This window comes from Castor canadensis, chromosome X (genome assembly GCF_047511655.1).
Source record: "Castor canadensis chromosome X, mCasCan1.hap1v2, whole genome shotgun sequence".
NCBI classification, from domain to species: Eukaryota; Metazoa; Chordata; class Mammalia; order Rodentia; family Castoridae; genus Castor; species Castor canadensis.
In genome coordinates, this window is record NC_133405.1 from 9,763,005 (window position 1) to 9,788,055 (window position 25,051).

The following is a 25,051-nucleotide window of genomic DNA, read 5'->3' on the forward strand; positions in this document are numbered from 1 at the left end:
CCAGGAATGGACAGAGGTAGGATAAAGGAGAGTGATGGAGGGGGTGAATTCAACTATGATATATTGTAAGAAATTTTGTAAATATCACAATGTATCTCCATTTCAACAGTAAATTAAAAAAAATTTTAAGTATGAGAAACAAAAGAAAAGAGTACTTAAATTGGACTACAGCAAAATCAAAAACATTTGCACTTCAATGCACACAAGTAAATGAAAAGACAGCATATAATTTTGCAAAATATTGGTAAATCATATATTGTTGAAGGATTTGCATTCAGAATATACAAATAACTATAAATGGAGTTCAGTAGTAGAACACTTGCCTAGCACAGGTGAGGCTCTGGTTTCGATCCCTTCAACTACAAAAAATTTATAAAAACACAAATATTTCAATTATAAAAGGGCAAGGTTTTAGAAAGACATCAAAAGTGGTCAAAAAATGTTTATACACTGCTGGTGAGAATGTAAAATTACACAACTGTTTTGGAAAATAACCTGGCAGTTCCTTGAGTGATTTAATATAGAGTTCTCATTAAACTCCTAGGTATATATACCCCAAATTCAACTAGGAATTCAACTCCTAAATATGTATACCCAAAGAAATGAAAACACATCACACAAAAGTTTGTGAATCAATACCCATAGAAGCATTACTCGTAATAGCCAAAAAATAAAAAGACAGATATAGAACTAAATAAGGGTTTGCCAGTCCTAAAAGTTATTGCAAAGTAGGTTGTATATTCTAATAGTCATGAAGATTCCTTCTGAGCTGACGTAAGTTTCTTGAATTAGATGGCAGTGATTGTTACATAATAATGTGAATATATTAAATAACAGTGCATTATGTACCATATATGAATTAATTTTATGGTGTACAAAGTATATTCTATTAAGCTCACTAAAACAATAAAAAGGGCACTTATCTTAGTTCATAGGTTATAAAACTGGGTGTAAAAAAATCATAAGGTCAAATCAAAAAGCCACTAAAAAGTAAACCACTAATTTTCAGAATGTTGATTTGGTGTACAAAAAATAATTGCTTTTCTATAGTAGTAAAATAATGCTAGAAATTAAGTATATCATCTTAATATCATGAAAATGAAATGAATGATTTGACACAAATTTATTAGAATTCATTTAGTAAAATTGAATAAAATGTTCACCCTGAAAACTACAAAATATTGTTAATTTAATGAAAGAATTTCTAATGGGAAAATAGTCTATGTTTATATAACTGTTTACTTAATATTTTTGATAGCCAATTTGCTAAAATCAACTATAATCAATTTTTTTTCTTTTTTTTTGGAAATTGACAAACTGATTCACAAATTTATATGAAAACAGATTAACCAAAACACATTTGAAAAAGCAAACTCAAATCATAGGACTAATCTTTCTTGATTTTAAGTTTCATGCTAAAGCAACATTATTTAATAAAAGGTTATAATGGTATCAGTTTAGAAATATATATTAATAGAATGGAATAGCATGTAAAGTATATCCGAAGGCATCCTGTCAATTTGTTGTAACAAAAGTTAGATGCAATTCTGTGATGAAAGGGAATTCTTTTCAACATGATTGATATTTTGCATCTTGTTTGTATCTATATTTTTGTATGAAACATCAACTCACAAATTATATCACACAAATATTATTTTGAAATGAATCATAAGCCTTAAAGTAAAATCTTAAAATATCTACAATAAAGAATTTGGGAAAATTTTTGTTACCTTGGATTTGTATAGTATTTTTAGGTAGGGTACAAAAACCCGGATCATAAAAAGAAAAGATTGGTGTATTGACATTAGCATTAAAAACATTTGCTCTGTTAAAGACTCCATTAAAAAAGCAAAAAATCATTCTACTAAAAGTGTGAAAACATGATTCATATATTTCTTAAAACACTACATATAGGATAATTTAAATGGCTCAACAATAACACAAACAACTCAATAAAAAACTGAACAAAACCAAATAAAAATGAGTATTTTGAATAGACATTCCTCAAAAATTTACTGAAAAGCAAATAAACACATTAATAGAAGCTCTATGTCATTATTCATCAGATACTTCTAAGCTAAAACAACTATGAGACACCTCTACTAACCCACTATGATAGCTAAAAAGAAAATAACTTATGAAACAAGAATGATAAGGATGTGAAGCAGGAGAAACACTGATATATTGTTGGCGAGAGTTAAAGTAATGAGTACTTTGAAAACTATTAGAACACAATTTGTCAGGTTTTTATTTTTTCCACTGTTGTTTTAAAATTGTCAAACATATATTTACCACTAACACTAATTCCAACCCTAAATATATCATTATAGTTACATATAATCATAAAAAACCTAAAAAGCCTTGGTATCCACACAAAGAACTTGCATGCATATATCTATAGAAGTTTTATTTGTAAGTCAAAGGCCAAAAAATGCAAATGCATTTCAAAACGTAAATTAATAATCTAAATTGTAACATATTTAGATGCTGGAAAACTAGAAATATAAGGAAATGATCTAATGACCTTCCCTTTGTGTGACCTGTTTTTCATAATGTTGCTTTCATTTTTATTAGGTCTATATTTCACACATGAGAGAAAAACATGCAGCTATATTCAGCATATGAGAGAAAAACATGCAGCTTTTGACTTTCTGAACTGGGTTAACTTCACGTAACATGTTGCTCACCAGTTCCATTCATTTACCTGTAAATGACAAAATTTCATCTTTCATTGTGGCCAAATAAAATTCCATTGTATATTAGTACCACATTTTCTTTCAGTTTTTACTTTATTCATTTATTTATTCCATTATTCATTTATTCACATGTGCATACATGTTTGGGTCATTTCTCCCTCCTGCCCCCTCCCCCACCTTCTCACCCCCTCTCCCTCCACCCTCTTCTCCCCACTCCCTCCCTTTCAGGCAGAAACTGTTCTGCCCTTATCTCTAATTTTGTTGAAGAAAAGAATTAAGCATAATAAGAAAGGCAAAGAGTTTTTCCTAGTTGAGTTAATGGTAGTTACACAGAAATATTCCTAGCATTGCTTTCATGTACAAATGTGTCACAACCAATGTTGACTCATCTCTAACTGATCTTTACACTGGTTCCTGATCCCCTTCTCATGTTAACAACTGTCTACTGTTGCTTTAAGGTTTCTTTATTAGTTCCTCTGGAGTGAGGACATCAAATGCTTTCATGTCATTTTCTTTTTTTTTTCTTTTATTACTCATATGTGCATACAAGGCTTGGGTCATTTCTCCCCCCTGCCCCCACCCCCTCCCTCCCCCCCCAATATCCAGCAGAAACTATTTTGCCCTTATTTCTAATTTTGTTGAAGAGAGAGTATAAGCCATAATAGGAAGGAACGAGGGTTTTTGCTGGTTGAGATAAGGATAGCTATACAGGGCATTGACTTACATTGATTTCCTGTGCATGTGTGTTACCTTCTAGGTTAATTCTTTTTGATCTAACCTTTTCTCTAGTTCCTGGTCATTTTCTTAATCCATTCATTGGTAGTGAAGCAAGTTGGCTGTTTCTATAGCTTAGTTATTGTGAATAATGCTGCAATAAACATGGTCATGCAAATGCCTTTGTTGTAAACTGATTCACATTCCTTCAGGTTTATCCCTAGAAGTGGTGTTACTGAATCATATAGCAGTTCTATTTTTATTTGGTTGTACTAATTTACATTCCCACCAGCAGTGCATGCTACGGGAAATGACTAATGGGAGAGGGGAGGTAAAAGAAGAAAGTTAAGAAAGTGAATATGGTTGATGTACTTTCTCTACAAGAATGAATATAGAATTTTTAAATCTGTTGAAACCACCATAAGAAGGGGATTAAGGTAGAAAGGAGAAAAACAGAAGGGATAAGCCAATTTGGGTATACATAAATACATGGATATGCCACAGTGAAATTCCCTGTGTAGTTATACAAACAAAAATATCTTTTTTCAAAATGGAAAAGAGGAAGATAATATAGGTCTTGTCATGTGGTGGGCACCAGTGGGAGCAGGAGGATATAAGGAAATGGTGTAGGAGGGTGGATATGGTGGAAATATTATGTAGTCATGTATGAAAAAGGAAAAATGAGACCTACTGAAACTATTCCAGGAACGGAGGGAGAGAGTTAAAGGATAATGTGGATGGGGACAATTCAACTATGATATATTTTAAGACCTTTGGTAAATGTCACAATGTACCCCCACTATAACAACAATAATAATAATAAAGAATACCTTAATGGAAAAAAAAGAAAAGACATAATGAATATAAAACTATATGAATAAATTTTAGTGACAACATCCATAGTAAAGGAATCCAGGCACAAAAAACTTACTGAGATTACATTCCACTTATTTAAAAATCTAGAAAAGACAACTTAATCTATGATGACAATGATATAAAAGAGTGATGTTTGTATGAGGCCAAGGAGTGCAAGGATTGAGTATAAAAAGACACAAAGGATTATCTTGAAGTAATTTAAAAATCTTATATTTTGGCAATGGTAGTGGTTATACAGTTATATAAATTTGTTATAATTCATCAAAATATACTAAAATGGATGTGTTTTATTACAAAGTAACTATACTTCAAAAAGTTAATATTTTTAAATCAGATAGCCCAAAATCCAGAAAAAAAAACTGCTTTGATGTACAAAGATAATTAACTCAATTTTTCCCTAATATCCTGGATGCCAAAAACTTATTAATTGTGATCCTGGGAACAAAAAACTAGACATTATTTGAGATCCTCCAGTTTGGTGAAAACAAAAAATGTCGCAGATCAAAATCTTATTCAGCAGTTATGGAGATAATTTAATAGCAATGGTTAGGTACAAACTTAGCTATTTTCCTAGTAGATGAAGTAGTTTCCCTTTCAAATTTAAGTTGGCAATCTCAAATGAATCAGCATCTTTGTATAGCTTTAAAATGGAAAATTAGTGAAGCACTGTAATACAATTAATTATGTACATTTTGTGTTGCATATGCAATTATAAATTCAAAGTCAATGAAGGAAATCTCATAAAATACATTATTGCATTATGAATAAAGAAAATGAATTCTATAATTAATCTGCAGGATTCTTATTAATATTCATAAATTAAAATAAAAAATCATTTAAGTAAGCTGCTTAATATATTTGATGTATACAGTAACTTGAAGTTCTTCTTCTGACCACTAGATAGAGCTTTAATATTAAAGTTCTAAATAAGATTTAATAAATCTGGTATAAGTTGATGGTTGTCTTAGATACATATTTTGCTTTGCCTCTAAGCATTATGCTTTTATACCTTTTTAAGTAGTGTCAAAATGGCATTAAATTTTTTCCTCTCTTGGATAAATCATTAAATAGAAAATTCCCTTACCTCACAGAATGCCATTTAGTGTTTATTCCATAGCTTATTGAGGAAATAACAAAGGAGTCAATCTGTTCTCTAAGATTCTCTATATTCAAACAAACCTATCTAAAGAATAAGTTCTAATTCTAATTATTTCGCATCACTAGTGGCCCAATTTATTGTATAGGTTGATATGAAACAATTTTCAATAAAATATATTATTTGAGAAGTTTTATTGGAACATTACCAGTATTGTTTGTAAACATTTTCAGCCATTTCTGGGACAGGAGCACATGGTCTCTGTCAAAAGGCAAAAAACTACATTATGTATTTATTGATTCCCATGAGCAGGCAATGAAGAGGAGGTCTAAAAAACTCATGTCATATAAAGAGTTGACAAGCTGTCTTAGCTAAGGGCCTCTAGGTTTGTAATCACTTTAGCACTGGAGCTGGGCAATCGAAAGGTAAACTAACAATATTCTTATCTTCTCTGAGAGAGTAATTTCCAGTTTCTACTACCCAAAATATAAAGGCTCATATACAAAGATCCAAAGTATAGGATATTATTTTATATATTTTTACTTATAATGAACATGTAGATAGCTCTCCAAAGTTATACTCCAAAATTGGCAAAGGGAATGAGTGACTAATAGAAAAAAATGGAAAATCCTGTGAAACCCCAAATTTTATATTGGGTTTTAAAAAAATTTTATTATAATACAAGGTAAAAATATATGTCAAATTAATTGAGTTGTCTTTAGGTGATGATATTATGGTTTTGTTTTCACTTTCTATTTTTCTGTCATATAAAACATGAGATTATACTTAAATATTTTTATTGTGCTTGGGGGGGTACACTGTGGCATTAACAAAAGTTCTTAAAATATATCAAGTATATCATACTTGAATTCACTCCCTCTACCATTCTCCTTCATTCCCTCATCTCTCCATTCCTGGAATAATTTCAACAAGTATAATTTTTCCACTTACGTACACAAGTAAACAGTATTTGCACTATATTCACCCCCCCAAACAATTTCTCCACCTCCTCCCTCCTCCCACTGGCATCAATGACCCCAGGCAGGACCTGTTCCAAAATTCTGTTCTCTGATATTGCAAAAGAAAGAAAAAATGACCTTTTTGCTTGTTTAAGATAACTACACAGGGAGATTTCTTGTGACACTTCAATGTATACATTGATTATAGTGTGATTTGGTTCATCTTCTCCATTGTTCTTCTTTCTATCTTAGTCCCTTTGTTATGGTTGTTTCAACAAGTTTAAAAATTCTACATTCATTCTCGTATAGAGAGTCATCCACCATATTCACCTTCTTAACGTCCTTCTTTTACCCTCTTTCTCTTGTATGTGACCTCCCTCTTCGAGTGATCTGTTAGTCATAATATTGCCATATTCGTACTGGGCCTATATTCCACATAAGAAAGAAAAAGTGGCTATTGACCTTCTGAAACTGGCTAACTTCACTTAGGATGATGTTCTCCAGTTCTATCCATTTACCTGCAAATGACAAAATTTCATTCCTATTTTTTTGGCTAAGTATAATTCTATTGAATATAAGTATCACATTTTCTTAATTCATTTACCAGTTGTGGGGCATCTTTGCTGTTTCCATATCTTAGCTATTGTGAATAAATGATGCAATAAACATGGTTGTGCAGGTGCCTTTGTTGTAACCTGACTCACATTCCTTTGGGTATACCCTTCAGAGTGGAATTGCTAGATCATATGGAAGTTCTATTTTTAGATTTTTGAGGATCCTCCATACTGTTTTCCATAGTGGTTGTACTAGCTTACAATCCCACCAATAGTGTATGAGGGTTCTTTTTTCCCTGAATCCTCACCAACATTTGTTGTCATTTGTGTTCTTGATGATAGCCATTCTAACAGGAGTGAGGTGGAATCTTAATGTGGTTTTCATTTGCATTTCTTTTATGGCCAGGGATGTTGAGCATTTCTTCATGTGTTTTTTAGCCATTCGGACTTATTCCTTTGAGAAAGCTCTATTCAGTTCTTTTGCCCATTTATTTCTTCATTGGATCATTTGATTTGGGGGAGTTTAGTCTTTTGAATTCCCTTATCAAACATAGCTGCCAAAGATTTTCTCCCATTTTGTGGGCAGCCTCTTCAATTTAGAGAACATTTATTTTGTTGTGCAGAAGTTTTTAATTCCATTTAGTCTAACTTGTCAATCTTTTCTCTTAGTTGCTGAGCACCTTGAGTTCTTTTGAGAAAGTCAATGCATATTCTTATTGATTCCAGTATATTCACAGATATTTCCTGCACTTGCTTTAAAGTGTCAGGTCTTATATTAAATCCTTAGTCCACTTTGAGTTGATATTTGTACAGGGTTATAGACATGGTTCTACTTTCAGTTTTCTGCGTGTAGATATCCAGTTTTCTCAGCAGCATTTGTTAAAAATAACTGTCTTCACTCTATAATATGTTTTTGGCTCCTTTGTCAAAAATCAGGTGGGCAGGTGTAGCTGTGTGGAATCATATCTGGATTTTCTATTGTGCTCCACTGGTATAGTTTGAAGTCAGGCATTGTGATACCCCCAGCTTTGCTCTTTTTACTCAGTATTGCCTTTGCTAGCTGCAGTATGTTGTGCTTTCAAATGAAATCTAGGGTTGATTTTTTAATCTTTCTGATGAATGTCATTGGAATTTTGATGGGAATGCCATTGAACATGTAGCTTGGTTCTAATAATATAGCCATTTTCACTATGTTGGTTTTACCAATCCCTGAAAAAGAGAGATCTTTCCATCTTTTGTAGTTTTCTTCAATTTATTTCTTCAATAGCTGTAGATAACATTCACTTCCATTGTTAAGTTTACTACAAGGTCTTTTTTGATACTATTGTAAATGGAATTATGTTCCTATACTCTTTTTTAATTTGTTCACTGTTGGTGTATAAAAAAAGCTATGGATTTTTGTAGGTTGATTTTCTCCCCTGCAACTTGGCTTGAGCTGTTTATGGTATCTAGACAGATCTTTTACATATAGATCATGTCATCTGCAAGTAGGGATAGTTTGAAGACTTTGTTTCCACTTTGTATTCATTTTATTTCATCTTCTTGTCTTATCGATCTGGTAGGAATTCTAAGATTTATGCTGAATAAGAGTGTAGAGAGTGGAAACATTTTTCTCATTTATGACTTAAGAGGAAATGTTTTCCCTTTTTGCCCATTAGGTATGATACTGGCTATAGGTTCGTCATAAATAGCCTTTATTATGTTGAGGTTCATTCCTTCCATTCCTTATATTATCAGTTTTTATGATAAAAGTATGTTGAATTTTATCAAAGTCTTTTTTTGTATCTGTTGAGATGATCATGGCTTTTATCTTTGTTTCTGTTATTCTGCTATGTTACATTTAATGATTTGCATATGTTGAACCATCCCTGCATCCCTGAAATGAAACCAACTTGACCATGGCATATGATTTTTTGGATATGCTGTTGAATTTGATTTGCCAATATTTTACTGAGGAATTTTGCAACTGTTTATTAAAGAGATTGGTGTGTAATTCTGTTTTTTTATTGTGTCCTTTTCCAGTTTTTGAGATGAGTGTCATACTGGCTAAATAGAATGAGTTTTGCAGTATTCCTTCTCTTTTTATTTAGGGAAAAATTGTGAGAAGTAATGGCATTAGTTCTTTATTAAAGGTCTGGTAGAATTCAGCATTGAATCCATCAGATCCTAGGCTGTTCTGTTTTGGATGCTTTTTATTGCTGCTTCAATTTTATTGTGTGTTACAAATGTGTTAAGGTGATTTATATCCTCTTGGTTCAATTTTTGATGGTCATATGTATCTAAAATTTGTCCATTTCTTCCAAAGTTTCCAATTTATTTGAATATAGGTTTTCAAAGTAGTCCCTGATGATTCCTAATATTTCCTTATTATTTGTTGTGATCTTCCCTTTTTCACTTCTAATTTTTTTTTAATTTGGGTCTTTTCCCTCTTTATTTTAGTCATATTTGCCAGGCATTTGTCAATGTTGTTTATCTTTTAAAGAACTAGGTTTTGATTTCATTCATTCTTTGTATGGCTTTTTTGACCTCTATCATTGTTTTCCACCTCTATTTTTATTTTTTCTCTCCTTCTGCTAGTTTTGGGTTTAGCTTGTTCTTGTTTTTCTAGTAGTTTGAGATGCAGAATTAGGTCATTTATTTGAGGTCTTTCTGTTTTTAACATGTTCATTTGTGGCTATAAACTTTCCCCTTAGGACTGCCTTTACTGTGTTCTATAGGTTTTGACAGGTTGTGTTTTCATTTTCATTAAGTTCTGGAACTTTTTTTATTTCTTCCCTTATTTCTTCAATGATCCACTCATCATGAAGCAATGAGTTATCCAGCCTCCAGTTGTTTCAGCATTTTTCTGCCCTTTCTTTTGTTGTTAAGTTCTACTTTTACTGCATTGTAGTCAGACAGTATGCAATGGGTAAGTTCAATTTTCTTAAATTAGTTAACACTTCTGTTGTGACCTGCAATATGGTCTATTTTGGAGAAATTTTAATATGGACTGCTAAGAAGAAAGTATATTGTGCTGTTATAGGATGCAGTGCTCTGTAGATGTTTGTTAGGTCATTAGATCTATGATGTCATTCAATTTTAGAGTTTATTTGTTGATTTTTTGCCTGGATGACCCATCTATTGGTGATAGAGGAATACTGAAGTCTCCCACCAGCACTGTGTTGGGATCTATCTGTGTTTTTAAATCCAGTAGTGTATATTTAAGATTATGGGCACATATAAGTTAAAATTTTTTATTTCCTTTTGATATATTGTTTCTTTATTAGTATGAAGTGACCTTCATTGTCTCTTCTGATTAATTTAGGTTTGAAATCTAAAAGTATTGCTACTCCTGCCAGTTTTCAGGAGCCATTAGTATAGTAAATCTTCTGCCCTTTTAACCTAAGGTAATGTTTATTTCTGTCTCTTAGGTGGATTTCTTGAAGATAGCATATTGTTGGGTCTTCCTTTTTAATCTATTTTGACAATGGGTGCCTTTTGATGGGGGACCTGAGGCCAGTAACATTCAGTGTGGTGATTCCTGTCATTTAGTTGTTTTTGGTATGCAAAGGTTTGTGTATGTGCAACTCATTCAATGGTACTCTCTAATTACCTGTCTGCTCTTTTCTTGATGTTTAATAATTCCCATGATTTCATGACTATGTTTATTTTCACCTTCTGTGTGTAGGATTACTTTCAGAGTTTCCTGTAGTGGTGGTTTAGTGGTCATGTATCATTTTAGTTTCTGTTTATCATGGAATATTTTTATTCCTCCTTCAATTTTTCATGATAGCTTTTCTGGATGAGTATCTTAGGACTAAAATTGTTTTTTTTTTCAGTGCTCGAAATACCTCCCCCCATGCCCTTCTTACTTTAAAGTTTTCTGTTGAGAAATCTGCTGTTATTTTGATGGGTTTACCATTATGTATTATTTGATTTTTCTCTCTTATGGCCTTTAATACTCTTTCCTTTTTCTTTGTGCTAATTGTTTTGATGATAAAATGCTGCGGAAAGGTTCTGTTTTGATCATATCTCTTCTGTGTCTGGAGGCTTCCTGTACCTGGATAAACATCTCTTTCTGGAGATTTGGGAAGTTTTCTGTGATATTTTGTTCAATATATTACCTATACTTTTGGCTTGCACCTCTTCATTTTTGATGTCCATTATTCATGAGTTTGGTCTTTTTCAGAGCCACAGAATTCTTGCATATTCCTTTCAGAGCTCTTGAGTCTTTTGTATTCTTTGTTTTTTTCCTTTAATACTTATTTTGTCTTTGTGCCCCTTCATTCTGTCTTCCATCTGTTCCAGTCTGCTAGAGTGGTTTTCAACTGTGTTTTTTAGTTGATTTAAGGCATTTTTTATTTCCAGGATTTTTGTTTGATTCTTTTTGCTGGACTTTCCATATCTTTATTAAACTCCTCTTTTATATCTTTAGTTGTCTTCTTTATTTCATAGGCCTCTTTTTTTATAGTCTCCTAAGTTTCATTGTGGAGTTTGTTCAGATCCTCTCTGAGTTCTTTCATTTGTTTCTATGTCTTCTTGAGGTTTTTATCCATGTTCATTTGATATGCATTGAGTATGTTTTCTTTAAGCTCCTCTTTAAACGCATTGGACAGTCTTATCATCATTATTCTGAGGTCAGCACCAGGTGATTCATCCCCTTCCCTTTCCACCAAATCCTCTTTTATGTTATTGTTAGTCTTTTGAGGAGTCATACCTCCCTTTGTTCTTTTTCTGCCCATGTTTCTATTTTGTACTTTGCTCATGTGCTATTGATTACCTTGACTTAATTTCTATGCTATGACTAGCTTAGCTTTTAGTTATGTTGTTGTAATATTTCTGTACCCAAACCTGGAGATATAATTTATCAATAACAAATTCACAAATTTAATGCCAAAGCAGTTATTTACATAATAGATAAGAAGCCCCTTAGCAATATTGTCTATCAACAGTGAGCACTGGGAAGATAACAGTTGTTTTGGTAGATATATATACATGTGTAATTAAAAGGATGGTGCCATAAGGTGGAGCAGGGAGGGGAGATAGGGTGAGGGGCAGAAGAAGTGTTAGGTTTTGTTGACTATAGGGAAATGGGGCCCTAATGTGTGTATAGGTTTTACTCAGTCATTGGGAGGGAAGGTGGTATTGTCAGGGATTGCAGAAAGATAGGAAGCATTGGGGTAACATGTTAAGTTAGTATAGTAGACTATTCAGTGAGTGGAGAGTATGGAGGAGGTAGGGACAGTGGGGCAAAGGATGGAGGAGGACAGGAGGGAAAGGAGAAGGCAGAAGGATTGACTAGAAGAAAAGTGAAGAAAAGAAGTTGGAAGAGAGAAAGAAAAATGGAGTAGGAGAGGGCTAAGCAAATTAATATTTGGACAGAGTGGAAGAAGAATATAGGTAATAATAGACTGTAAAACAAGAAAAAATAATGAATAAAGTAAAAATAAAGATGAATAAGAAGAAGAATAAAAATAGTAAATAAAAAAATCAGTTTGTTGAAAGTTCTGAACTCATTCCTCTTATTTCAAATCCAAGTGGTGACACTTTTGACAGGTGCTTTCTTGGTATTTCTGTCCCTTCTTAAGGTTGGAATGCTGGGCTGTATAGCAATGGATGTTTCCCCTCTTTTTCTGAAAGCTTAGAGGGAGTTAGCTCAGGGTGTTTGAGCCCAGGTGAGCTAATACTTTTTAATTGGGACAAATATACTTAAACACAAATAAAAGAAAATCAGCCAAAAGGAAATTTATATATGTAAAAAGCAGCCATATTATTATATCACCAGTCTTCCTAATATTAGGAACAAATATTGTTATGCATTCTAAAACAAAATTGATATACATTTTCCATTGGAGGTATTCTGCTAGTAAATTTTCAGTACTTGTTTGCTGTTGGGCTCTCTATTTTCGTCTTGGAGCTAATGGATATACTTTAGCTCATTTCATAAATACTTATGTGGTTGAACATAGAGTGAACATTGTCAAGGAAAAGCATTCATTTAATGTTATGGACATGTAAGTATGTGCATGTTTGTGCACAGAAACCAAAAGGAATACTGATTCAAATAACCAAGGCCAACTTTATTTCTAAATTAAAATGTCCTTATGCACATGAGAAAATGCATACACAAACAATTCTCTACTCTCAAATTATAATTGATCAGCTGAATATAGATGATACAAGGAACCCCTTCTTAGAGAAAGTCACGTTTCTAAGAAGTCATAGGAGACCCTTATAGAATTGAACCTGTTGTTCTGTAACTTATAGTTATGGTTGACACCATATATGTGACTAAATGTAAAGGTAGACTGAGGAGCTGTTAGAAGTTACAGCTAGATATCTTCTCACCTGTGGAGGCTGGTCACTTTGAGATTCAATACTCATGCAAGGCAGCTCCTATATGTCCTTCTAACACAAAATAATACAACAAATCGAAAAGAAAGCATAGTTGTGGAGAACTTAGGGAGTTTCTTTTTATTCATATCCTGATGCTATTTGTGATGCTGAGCAGGAACTTTTAGGTAATAATGTTTCTGATACTAGTTGTTAACTCTGAACTGGTATAAATTTATTTTATTTTATTTTATTTCATGTACATTCCTTTATTCATCTGAATAAGGAGCCTCTCAAGAACACATGGGCAGTGTCCAGAACTTAGTTTTTATAAGGCTACAAGCCAGAACTGGCAAGTTATTGATCCTGATTTGTAACTATTTAATACTATAATACATTTATTGAGTGCATAGAAAATACTGAACAATGACATAGTAATTGAAAATAATTGGTAGTTCAGTAGGAAAGAAATATATTTTTTCCTACAATTCTGAGGCTGTGCTTCCTGCTGAAATAGACTTAGAGCAAAAGAGAAGAGGTAACATACAACTAAGAGATAAAATAGTGAGAAAAAACCAAACATGGTTCATACTCTTGAATTTATAGGTGATGGAACAGATGTTCATCAAATGATATCAAAACAAATATGAAACTAAATTCTGATGAGTGTCATGAAGGAGGAATATATCATCAATGATAACCTAACAAAATTGGATTTGACTTAACTGGGAGCACAAGAAATTTTTCTTTAAATCATTGATGACTTGACTAAGACCCAAAAGGTGACTAGGGTCAGCAAGACAAAATGGGATGAAAGGTTTTCCAGACAAACAAAACAGTACACACAAATGTTTTGTGATATCAGAAACTTTTGTAATAAAATAAAACCAAAGAAACTAAATTAGGTTGACATTATTGCAATGGATAACACACAGGAAAGGTACATTACATGGGATGTTTTAGCTATCCTATGATTGGGTGGAGTTTTGTAATTAAATCCAAGTATAAGGAGATTCAATTAAACAATATAAAATAGACTTTTGTGTGGAGGATGTTCTTTCAGTATAATTATATATTTGCAAACAAACCATAGTGAGATGGATGTACATGGTTTTGAGATTCCTTGTACAACCTTAACTGAATGTCCTTATTTTTACTATCTTACACAGAAAGTATATTCAACAAAACTAACATGGGTAAAATACTTTTAAGTAATTTATAGATTCTATACATATAATCACCAGGGTTTTTTCCCTATGGCTGTCTTTTCTTGCTCCAGAGTTCATTCCATGATCCACATTTCTTTTAGACAAGATTTCTTCTATGTTTCCACTGGTCCTTGATAGATTTTCAGGATTTCTCTGCTTTTGAAAACTAATGCACAAGTAATTTGTAGTATATACCCAATTTTGTATTTGTAGGATGTTTTCTTATGATCATACTCTGGTTATGGGTTTTGGAAAGAATATTATGGAACAGAACTGCTTTTCTCATCACATTATGCCAGAGTTACAGGGATCAGCATGAATTATCACCAATGAATTAACCTTTACACATGGATAGGTGGTTTCTGTTTTGATTCTCTATTTTAAAACTTCTATTTTCCTTCTACCTATCTTAGTGTTTTGAAGTCATTCATGAAATTTAATCCATACACAAATGGTAGAATACCAAGTTTTACCTCTGAGATGTGGAGATGTATATCTATTATAAGAAAATTTTGTTATGCAGTTAGTTCATTTTTATTTTTGGAATTTTTTTCATAATTCTTGGGATTAAACTCAGGACCTCGCACTTGCTAGATAAGTGCTCTATTACTTGAACTACACTCACAGCCCCATTCATTTACTTTTTGTTGTGTGTGACTCTGTCTGTGTGTGTGTGTGCTGTGGTCATGTGTTAAAGAAATTTTTTTTAAGGAAATTTTTTTCTTTAACTTCTCTCACTACAGAAATATATAGTATCATCCTGTTTTTCCTTGCACCAGCAGAATACATGCAAAAGGTTTGAAATTGGTAACTCATATCCTTCTAAAAACTTTACCTTTGAGAAAACAGTATTTGTATACGTTTCCTCTTATCTTTATCCTTACAGCATTTAGTCAAATACCATTTTCTGAAGTTTTTGATAAGATTCTAATTTTCCCTTATTCCCTTTCAGTGAACTTAATAATAAAGTTGCATTGCTTCACTGAAGTCTACATTCTGTCTTAGAACTTTCCATGTACTGGTTGATATATTTAATTTATTTACATACAGCAAAGTCACTTTTTATGGTTCATGATACTTTTGAATTTGACAAGTGCATAGATTCACTATGCACCATTGTTGGAACCAGCAGTGGGACTATGCTTGAGTGATTTAGCATCTGGCCTTGTGAGAAAGCTCTAAGGAACTGAGGCAAAGTTCTCAGAACAAGACGTCCGAAAAAACAACAGTGCTCAAGGTTCCTTCAGATGTAAATAAGAAGGTTATGCTGACCATGTGCTTCTCCTGCTTCTCTGTTCCCATTTTAAAAGAGACATAACAAAGAGTTAATTTTAACTATATTTCCCTGTACTAATGTAACCTTGACACATAATACTTGGCATGTTTTTTCTGACCAAAGGCTGTATGTGAAACAGGAGTTTATAAAAAGCAGAAGTAATCTTCATTAAAGCGGCTATTGAGCAAGACTCGGTAGTCCCCTCATATTTCATGGATCCGGTCACCCAGTCTCAGCCAATAAATGGCAACACATCATGAGTCATCATTTATCATTGCACATTGACATAAGACAGAAGTTCAATCACTGCCAAATTTTCTTATACAGCCCTTTGTATCATGTTCCAAATGTCACGAATTGGAAATAATTTATTTGGCTTTTATCCACATAATTTTGCCATTTTCAGAGTGTCACATGAAATGGAAACAGAATATATATCCTTGGGGTCCAGTTTCTTTCATTTAAAAATTATGATTCAACCTTAATTAATCCATACAATCAATACATGGTGAGTATTCCTAATCCAAAAGTTTGAAATCTTTAATATTGTAAGACCCAAAACATTTCTGGTCTCAAATATTTCCAATAAGTGAAATTCCCCATGTGGACTGGCCTCTAATTACTATCTTCCTAATCTCAGCCTCCCAAGCAGCTAGAATTACAGTCATGAGCCACTGGCACCCAAATTGTACCTCTTCTTTAGGGGTCTGCTGGAATTTAAGTCCAGTTATACATCTAGAAACAAAAAAGGATATTGTTGGTGGGTTGTGAGGAGAATTAGCAGTTCATAATGGTAACTGCCTTAGGAGACACCATTATAGTTTCCTCAGACAATGAAGAGCAAATGTTGTCAGAGGGAAGTAGATTCCAGTGATGGTGGCTGATACCAGTTCAGGTTGTAGAAGTCTGTGGAAAGTGATGTGATTATTCCACTGCTAAGTAAGGTTTATTGGAATCTAGGGGCTCAAACTATAACCCTGGAAATTTGAAACAGATAAATTGGTGTTCTTTGTGTTCATGGTAATGTTTGGGATGCAACATTGACATTAAGCACATCAGCAGGACTGGTAGGTCCCCACCAAAGTAGTCTCTTTGCCCTTCCTTGTGTGTTGCTTTTCTTTTGTGTCAAAAAAGAAAGATAAAAGAAAGAAAGGAAAAAGAAACAAAGAAAGAAAGGTGGGAAGAAAAGAAAGGAAGGAAATAAAGAGAAAGAAAAGAAAAACAGGAGGTTTTAATGAAAAAAGTTTTCATATATGATTGTCTGATAGTAACTGTCATGAAAAACTGCCAAACCACAGCTGTGGTCATCAGAACCTTATGCAAAAAATATTTATTTAACAAAATTTGCTCAACACCTGCTTGTTTAAAGTCAGTCTGGTTTTATACATGCCATTAATTGGATTGATGTGACCAGGGATTTTTGTTTCAATCTATCTTATTAGACCTTCCAAATTACTTACTTGAAAAACTCCTTGTACTGACCTCTTCGAATGTACTCATAGTTTACTATGGTACATGTATTTCTATTGCAATGCTCTGATATTCCCAAACAAATATAATTATTCTTTGGAGGAGTTCTCTGTGATTGCTATTTAGGGTGATAATTTCAATGTATTGTATACTGAATCATCTAGCTCCTCGTTTTTATGAGTGGTTGATTAAGATTATCCAAAGTAATATTTTCCATATGTCTATAAGCAGTCCATTCTATGGGTTATGAGTGTTGTCTTTTCCACAGAAAATATGACCCTTATATGTTTAATCAGATTGGAGATCAATTGCTAGAAACTTCAGAACCAGTTTGAAAGTTTTCTTTAAAACTCCATTCCTCCAAAAGTACTTGAGATAAGAGTGCCCCAAAACTTCTAACTCCCTATTCTTAGAATAATTTCAGTAAGTCTCACTTTTCAATTTATACACATGTGTTCACAGTACTGGAATTTGAACCATATTTATCTTCCTACATCCTCCTCTGGTATCAAATCCCCAAACTTTCTTAACAATGTTTTTCAAAGGCCAAAGGTTTATAATTTTATAATGCATACTTTTTCATTTTCCTCACGGATCATAGATTTGGTGCTGTAGTTAAAACTGACTGTGAAATCCAAAGCTGCACAGATTATCTTCTCTATTTTCCTCTTAAGGTTTTATAATTGATGTGAAGTAACTAATGTACATTATATGAGGTTTGTGTGCATGTTCTTTTATTTTGTATATGAAACTCAAATTTGTTGTATGAATAGTTTTGTTATCTCTATTCTGTTCCATTGTATCTATTTGTGTAGTAATACCCTGTTATATTTTATACCACAATTCACATTTTTTGCTTATTGACATTAATTTTTTTGTGCATATAAATGTTGTTATCAGTTTTTTAATACCTACAAAAATATCCTGCTGGACTTTTAAGAATTTCATAGACTACAAATCAAATTGTGGAGAAATAACAGCCTAATAATACTGAATCTTCCAAATCCAGATACTTCTATATTACATTTATTTAAAGTTTTATGTCTTTTTCCAGTGATGTGTACCTCACAGAAGACAGTTCTTGCACATGTTTGGTTAAATTTTCATATAAATATCTTGGATTGACTTCATTGGGAATGATGGAGTGAAGACTTTCAAAAATCAGCTCCTAAATAAAAGCAATGAGAATACTAGATAGGATGGGGAGGGTTAAAAATCATCTTTTTAAATGAGTTTTGGAAATTGGCCAAAACTTGCAACATTCTGAATATCAGTTATTTGCAAATAGTTGAATCTCAGTAACAACTTGTCATTTTCTTATCTTTTCCCCCTCAGGTCTGTGACTACCTTTGAAAATGATATCCCAGCAATCACCCTGATACCCTTCAGTCTTGAATACTCTTCAGGGGGGAGTATGGATGGGGGTTCCCCAAAAGCACCTTCGACAGAAAACTTTCACTGGTTGAATTGACTGGAAATTCCCTAGGAACTTTTATTTTGTGTTTGTATGACCTCATTCAAAGTTCCCTCAGTGCAAAGAACCTTTTCCCTGTGGATACTTGTCAAGTGTTGTTAAACTTTAAAGTTGCTCAGATTGTGAAAAGAAAAGAAGCAAAAATAAACTCATCAAATAAATGAAAAATCTATGACTTACAGATATGGACACTGTTCTATAAAAAAGTAATGGGACTGTAAAAGTTATAATAATGAAGATTATTGTGGCTCCCCCTAAATTCATATGTTAAATCCTAACCTGAGTAGCTAGCACCTCAGCATGTGATCTTATTTGGAGATGGATAGTTTAAAGAAGTGATTAAGTTTACATGTGGTCATTAGTATACACCTGAATTCAATATGATTGGCTTCATTATAAGAAGAGGAGTTAACGACAAAGACACAGAAGGGAACCATGTAAAACCAAAAGGAAAAGATGACCATATACAAGTCTGGCAGAGGTTTCAGGAGACATGAGACACCACCTTGATTTTGAACTTTATAGTCTCTAGAACTGTGAGGAAATAAATTTCTGTTTTGGCAATGCAAAAAAATGGAAAATCTATGAAATGAGATATTCACGTGGCTCAGGAAGATCCCTTTCCAATCATTGACTAATCATGAACTAATCAAATAGACTTCAAAGAATAAGGTGTTCTAGAATTAGTTTTAAAAAGTAACTAAAAAAGCAACAACCAAAAATAGTAATAACAAATACTGAGAAGAAAGGATTAAATTTCCAGACTTGGCACACTATATTATTTAAAATGTCCATTGTTTATAAAAAAGCTATAAGACAGACAAAGAAGCAAAAATAAGTGGCCCATAAAACAGAAACAAAGGAATCAACAGAAAAATATATCGGAGGAAGTGCATAGGTTTCATTTTCTAGAGAGAATTTAAAATTAACTAATTTTAATTATTTAATGATTTTGGTGGTACTAGGGTTTGAACTGAGGGACTCATGCTTGCTAGGCTAGTGCTCTACCAAATTAGCCACACACCACCCCTTTTGGCTTAGTTATTTTTCAGACAGGATCTTGCTTTTTGACAAGGACTGGCCTCAAACTGTGATCCTCCTACCTATACCTCTTGTGTACTTGGAATTATGAGTGTGCAAACACACCTGATTTATTTGTTGAGATGGGGTCTTGCTAAATTTTTCATCACAGCTGGCCTCAAACTGTGATCATCCCCATCACCCTCTCCTGGGTATCTGGGATTATTGGCCTAACTCAATGAAACAGGCTCTAAAGAAGCTACTTTAAATGGGCATAAAGGAAATTATATTTAATGAACTAAAGAAAAGTATGATAATAATGCCTCACTAAACACAACAATAAATAAGAAATAGACAAAAATAATAACATATAGTTACAGAACATGTGAATGTAATTAATGCCCTTAATTTATATGCTTTAAAGTGGTTAATTTTACCTAAATAAAAAGGTATCAGAGAAATTTGAGAGCGGAAAGTACTGTACCCAGAATTTTAAAAATCACAGCAAATTTGAGATGGAGGGAAAAAGCATCAAGTTTAAATAACATTCACTTGAGAAAATCTAGTCTGAAGAATGACAAAATAAGAAAAATCACAAAATCTTGTAGGAAGCAATCAAGTGTATCTATATATACATAATGAATGCATACAATTTGATGAGTCCCATCAAATCTATGTAGTCAGGTATACACTACCACAATCAAGATAACATTTCAGTTATCCCAGTTGGACTTTATGTCTCTCCACATTATCTTGTCTTTTATACCAGAAGCACCTGCCTGTATTTTTGATATAATGCGAAAAGCACAGCTATAAATAATTAATTGTACTTTATCAAAATGGAATAATTTTCATTCAAGGGAAAACCCTTAAGAGATTGAAAAATAAAGCCACATACTGAGAGAAAATATATGCATGAGATATAGTTGGTAGAATACTTATATACAGATTATGTCAAGATACTTTAAAACTTTTTCAAGAAAATTCATTCTCAATTCACCTCCCCACAGTTCTCTGAGTAGGAACAATGAAGGTGACGTGCTTTTTCTTTCTGAATTGCAAACACTGCATACTTTTTCAAGTTTGTTGTCATAGCATCTAGCCAAGGATTATTCTGATTTATATTCACTAGAACTGGCAGGTTTGTATGAAATTGATAAACATTATAGGGAAGACTCTGAACAATTCAGAGATGCTTCTAGCATCCTTATTGATGCTCTGAAAGAAGTTTACAGATGACAAACTTTACATTGGGAGTGCACGGGTAGAGTGATTGACTATCAAATCAATCAATATACCCTCTATGAGGATGACAAGGATTATCCTTGAGAAAAAACAAGAGAACCTGGCAAATTCCTATGAACTTGCATATAATTTTAAGTATTCAGTGCTATCTATTCAACATGGTACTTTTGATAATGATCACCTTTGCATTGGCTATTATTATCACATTTTACAATACTTGGAACATAGATCCTAGATAGGATAGCATCATTTATAGGATGACAGCCATAAGATTCAAATGAATTGAATTTTCCTAATGTTAAACTTAGATAAGGGATTTGGAGATTGGCTGTTTTATTAAAATATATCCTTTTAATTTATTTTCAGTTTTTATTTGTGCTGAGTGAGGAGCACATTGTGGCATTTGCAAAAGTTCTTACAGTATATTAAATATGTCATACTTGAATTCACCACCTCCATTATTCTCCTTTATCCTCCCTTCCCAGTTCCTGGAATAGTTTCAACAGGTCTCATTTTTCCATTTACATCCAAGTGTACACAGTACTTGCACCATATTCACCCTCCCACACCCTTTCCCCCCTCCTCCCTGCAACCAGTACTAACTCCCCCATGCAGGATCTGTCCCGTCCTCTGGTTCTCAGATTTTTTTTAAAGAAAAAGAAATGACCCAAACAATGTATGCACATGTAAATAAATAAACAAACCAAAAAAGTTATAAAATAATTATGGTTTTAACTTTACATTTTTCTCAGCTTATTCCCCATTTATGTCTTAAAATATAATATACAATCAATACAAATATATTCAAGTTAAAAATAGAAATCTTTTTCTGCTGTAATGGTTGGGGAGAAATTAATTAATAAAAGCCAAAAAGTTCCAAAAAAAAAAAAGAAAAAAAAATGATATTGGTGTTTAAGATAGCTACACTGGGAGTTTCCTTGTGACATTTCCAAGTATATATGTATTGTAACCTGAATTAGTTCATATGCTCTGTTTTTCTTCTTTCTACCTTAGTACCCTTCATATGGTGAGTTCAACAGGTTTATTAAAAATTCTACATTCATTCTTGTGTAGAAAGTATATCACCTATATTCACTTTCTTAACTTCCTCTTTTACCTTCCCCCTCTCATAGGTGACTTTCCCTTAGTGTGACCTGTTTTCATAGTATTGCTGTATTTGTATTAGTTCTATATTCTGCATATAAGAGAAAACATGCGATTTTTGGCCTTCTGAGCCTGGCTAACTTCACTTAAGATGTTGTTCTCCAGGTCCATCTACTTACCTGAAAACGACAATGTTTCCTTCATCTTTGTGGGGTTTAAAGTAGATAGTATACCTTAAATTTATTTTTAAAAATCAGCAAATTTTGTTATCAATTTTGTGTGTGCCTATGCTTTTTGAAGGGAATTTAATACTGACATGAAGCAAATTATGACATAAACTCCACAATTAGCTTGACTATTATGATACATGCATTTAATAATATAATTCTACTCCATTAAATAAATTTGGAAATAAATACAGAAATGTAAAACACTTAGAATAACTTGTGCTATTATTTTGGGAAAATGCACTTAATTTATGAAAGAAATTTGTGAATGCTTAACATCCTTGCATAATAGAGATGATAATCATAATTGGGTTTCTATGTATTCTGAACTATCTGCAAATGTTTTAATTTCATGTAAATATCTCTGAAACAAAAGAAAAAGTTTTTTAACTTAGAGCAGCCCTTAAAAACAAGTTGTGCTTATACAATCACTTGGGTTTGGAACTGTATCTGATTGACAGTATAGAGTTTTGTTAACCTCTTCTGTGAGTTTGGTGATTCACATAGTCTAGTAGGGATATTAAATATACTACATTTATTGAAGAAGAGACTATCTGTGGGTGCTATATATGCTTATAATTAGATGTATAAAACCAAATTTTTGGAACCATCTTGAGTCATCAATATAAAATATTTTTACTTCAGTAACTATACCACCTGTGAAGGTAAGGATGGTTTGTGGTACAACTTCATTCTATGGAATATTAAGTGGAAGTGGATGGTTTCTACTTTTCATGAGGAAGTGGAGTAATATCTGTAAAGAGTGAGAAATAAAGTTAACCATTACAAAAAAGAGCAAATGCCTGTGCCAACACTTTACCTAAAAAGAAAGTACATGTGTGTGTATGTAAGTTCACTAACATTTCTCTTAAAGAAAAAAGAAATACAAATTAAAACTACAATAAGATAACTCTACTGCTGAAATGACAAATTTTATATTATCACATGTTTGTGACTATGTGGACTAACAAGAATTCTCACTTATTGCTGACTGGAATACAAAGTAGCATAGCTTGTTTGGGAAAAAAATAAGTTTTTTATACACATGCAATATTAAGAAAGTTCTTATACTAATTACCTCCTAACTAAATTGAAATCTTATATTTACACAAAAACATACAAACAAATGTTTTATAAGCTTTATTCACAATCTTAAAAACTGAAATCAAAAAAAGGAATCTTCCACAAGGTAAAGGATAAACAAATAATGTTACATCTATACAATGAACTACTATTCAACAGTGAAAAGGAGTGAGCTAATAAATCATGCATCAAGTGGATTAATATTTAATACATTTCACCAGCTAAAATGAGGTAGAGCCAAGTGTCTACAAATTGGAAGACTCTAGTTATGTGAATTATTGAAATTACAAAATTATAGGAATAGAAAACAGATCACTGTTAATTAAAGGAGGCAGTTAACAAAAGACTGCTTTGTGAGGTACTGTGGTGGTACTGACACAAATGATAGAATAGAAAATATCTGGTAATGAAGGGAAAATTTCTTGTTTAGAGAATAATACTATATAATAAATGTAGAACAAATGAGGCAAACATAAAAATCACCATTAGAACACCACAGAAATAATTTGTGCATTAAATGACAATGTCAAAATTGTTAGGTAAAACATTAAAGAGAAGCAGGATACTTGTGGAATTTCATAATGTTTTCACCAAGGAATTTATTAATTGTTGTAGTGCTTTTTTCACGGATGTACATGTTTTTCAATATTCTTTCCTCCAGCAAGTAGAGCACTCAATTCTTGCTGTACTTAGTGGTTTGCTTCTAGTGAATCCATTCTTAAAATGAATAATAGTGACTTTACAGAACAGAAGCCATTTAGACCTATTACAAAGACAAACATTACTAGTAATAAATCATGTTGCTTGTATGTAGCAACTGATAAGTATTCAGAAGAAAACTTTACATCTGGAATATTCTTTCCCCAAACACATAACCCTGTATATGGAGAATGGATTAAAGCCTATGAGAACTGGACACAAGCAAGGAGAGATGCAGTTAATTGCTTTTACCTGTAGGCCAGGATAGGCACAGCCCTAGGCCATGAAACAGGAAAGGCAGAACAGCTGTATCTCCTCAATTGTGTTCAGAGAAGCAGGAAGGCAGGTTTCTCCTGTTACAATGTCACACCCTTCCCTGTGGCTCCACCCTGTTTGCTGCTATAAAAGACCCCTGAAGGAGGCAGAGGGCCTTTTCCTTTTGCTTTTTGCTTTAGGCTTTTGCCTTTTGGGGCTTTACTTTGGGCTTTTTGGTGTGGGAAGCTTTTGGAAGGGAAAACAATTATTGAAGGGAAAATGCTAAAGAGGGGTTGATAGAAAGTCTGCACCAAGAACTTTAACAAAGGCCTCAGAAAGCAAAGCTGAGAAAGAACATCATGCATAGGCCTTAGGAAAGCTAAAGCTAAAGAAAAGCCAAAGAGTACATGGGACAGTGCACAGTGCAAGTCTAAGGACCAAGGCTTTAAGAGTTATGCATATGCAGGTTGTAGGTAAGGCTGTTTGCAAGTTTGAGCTCTGAGGCTTTAAGAAAGCTAAAGAGAGATGGGACAGTGCAAGCCTGGGGGCAAAAAACTTTAAGAGTGATTAAGCTAAAGATTAGCTGAGAGCAAACATGGGACAGTGCAAGCCTAAGGAAAGAGGTTTTAACAAAGTTTTAAAGAAGACTTTAGAAGCAAGGTTTTAACAAACTGCAAGGAGTAAGGCCTTAAAGAATCAAGATAGAGAAAAGAAGCAATGAGGGTTCTGCATCTCTAGCTGAGCATACAACACACCTGACCCCAAATTTCTTTGTCTGTATGT

General features: G+C 32.9%; 1 pseudogene; it reads left to right on the forward strand.

Moving 5' to 3' along the window:
- Positions 1–751: 751 nt before the first annotated feature.
- Positions 752–21,181, forward strand: LOC141419838 (renin receptor pseudogene; annotated as a pseudogene).
- The last annotated feature ends 3,870 nt before the right edge of the window (positions 21,182–25,051 follow it).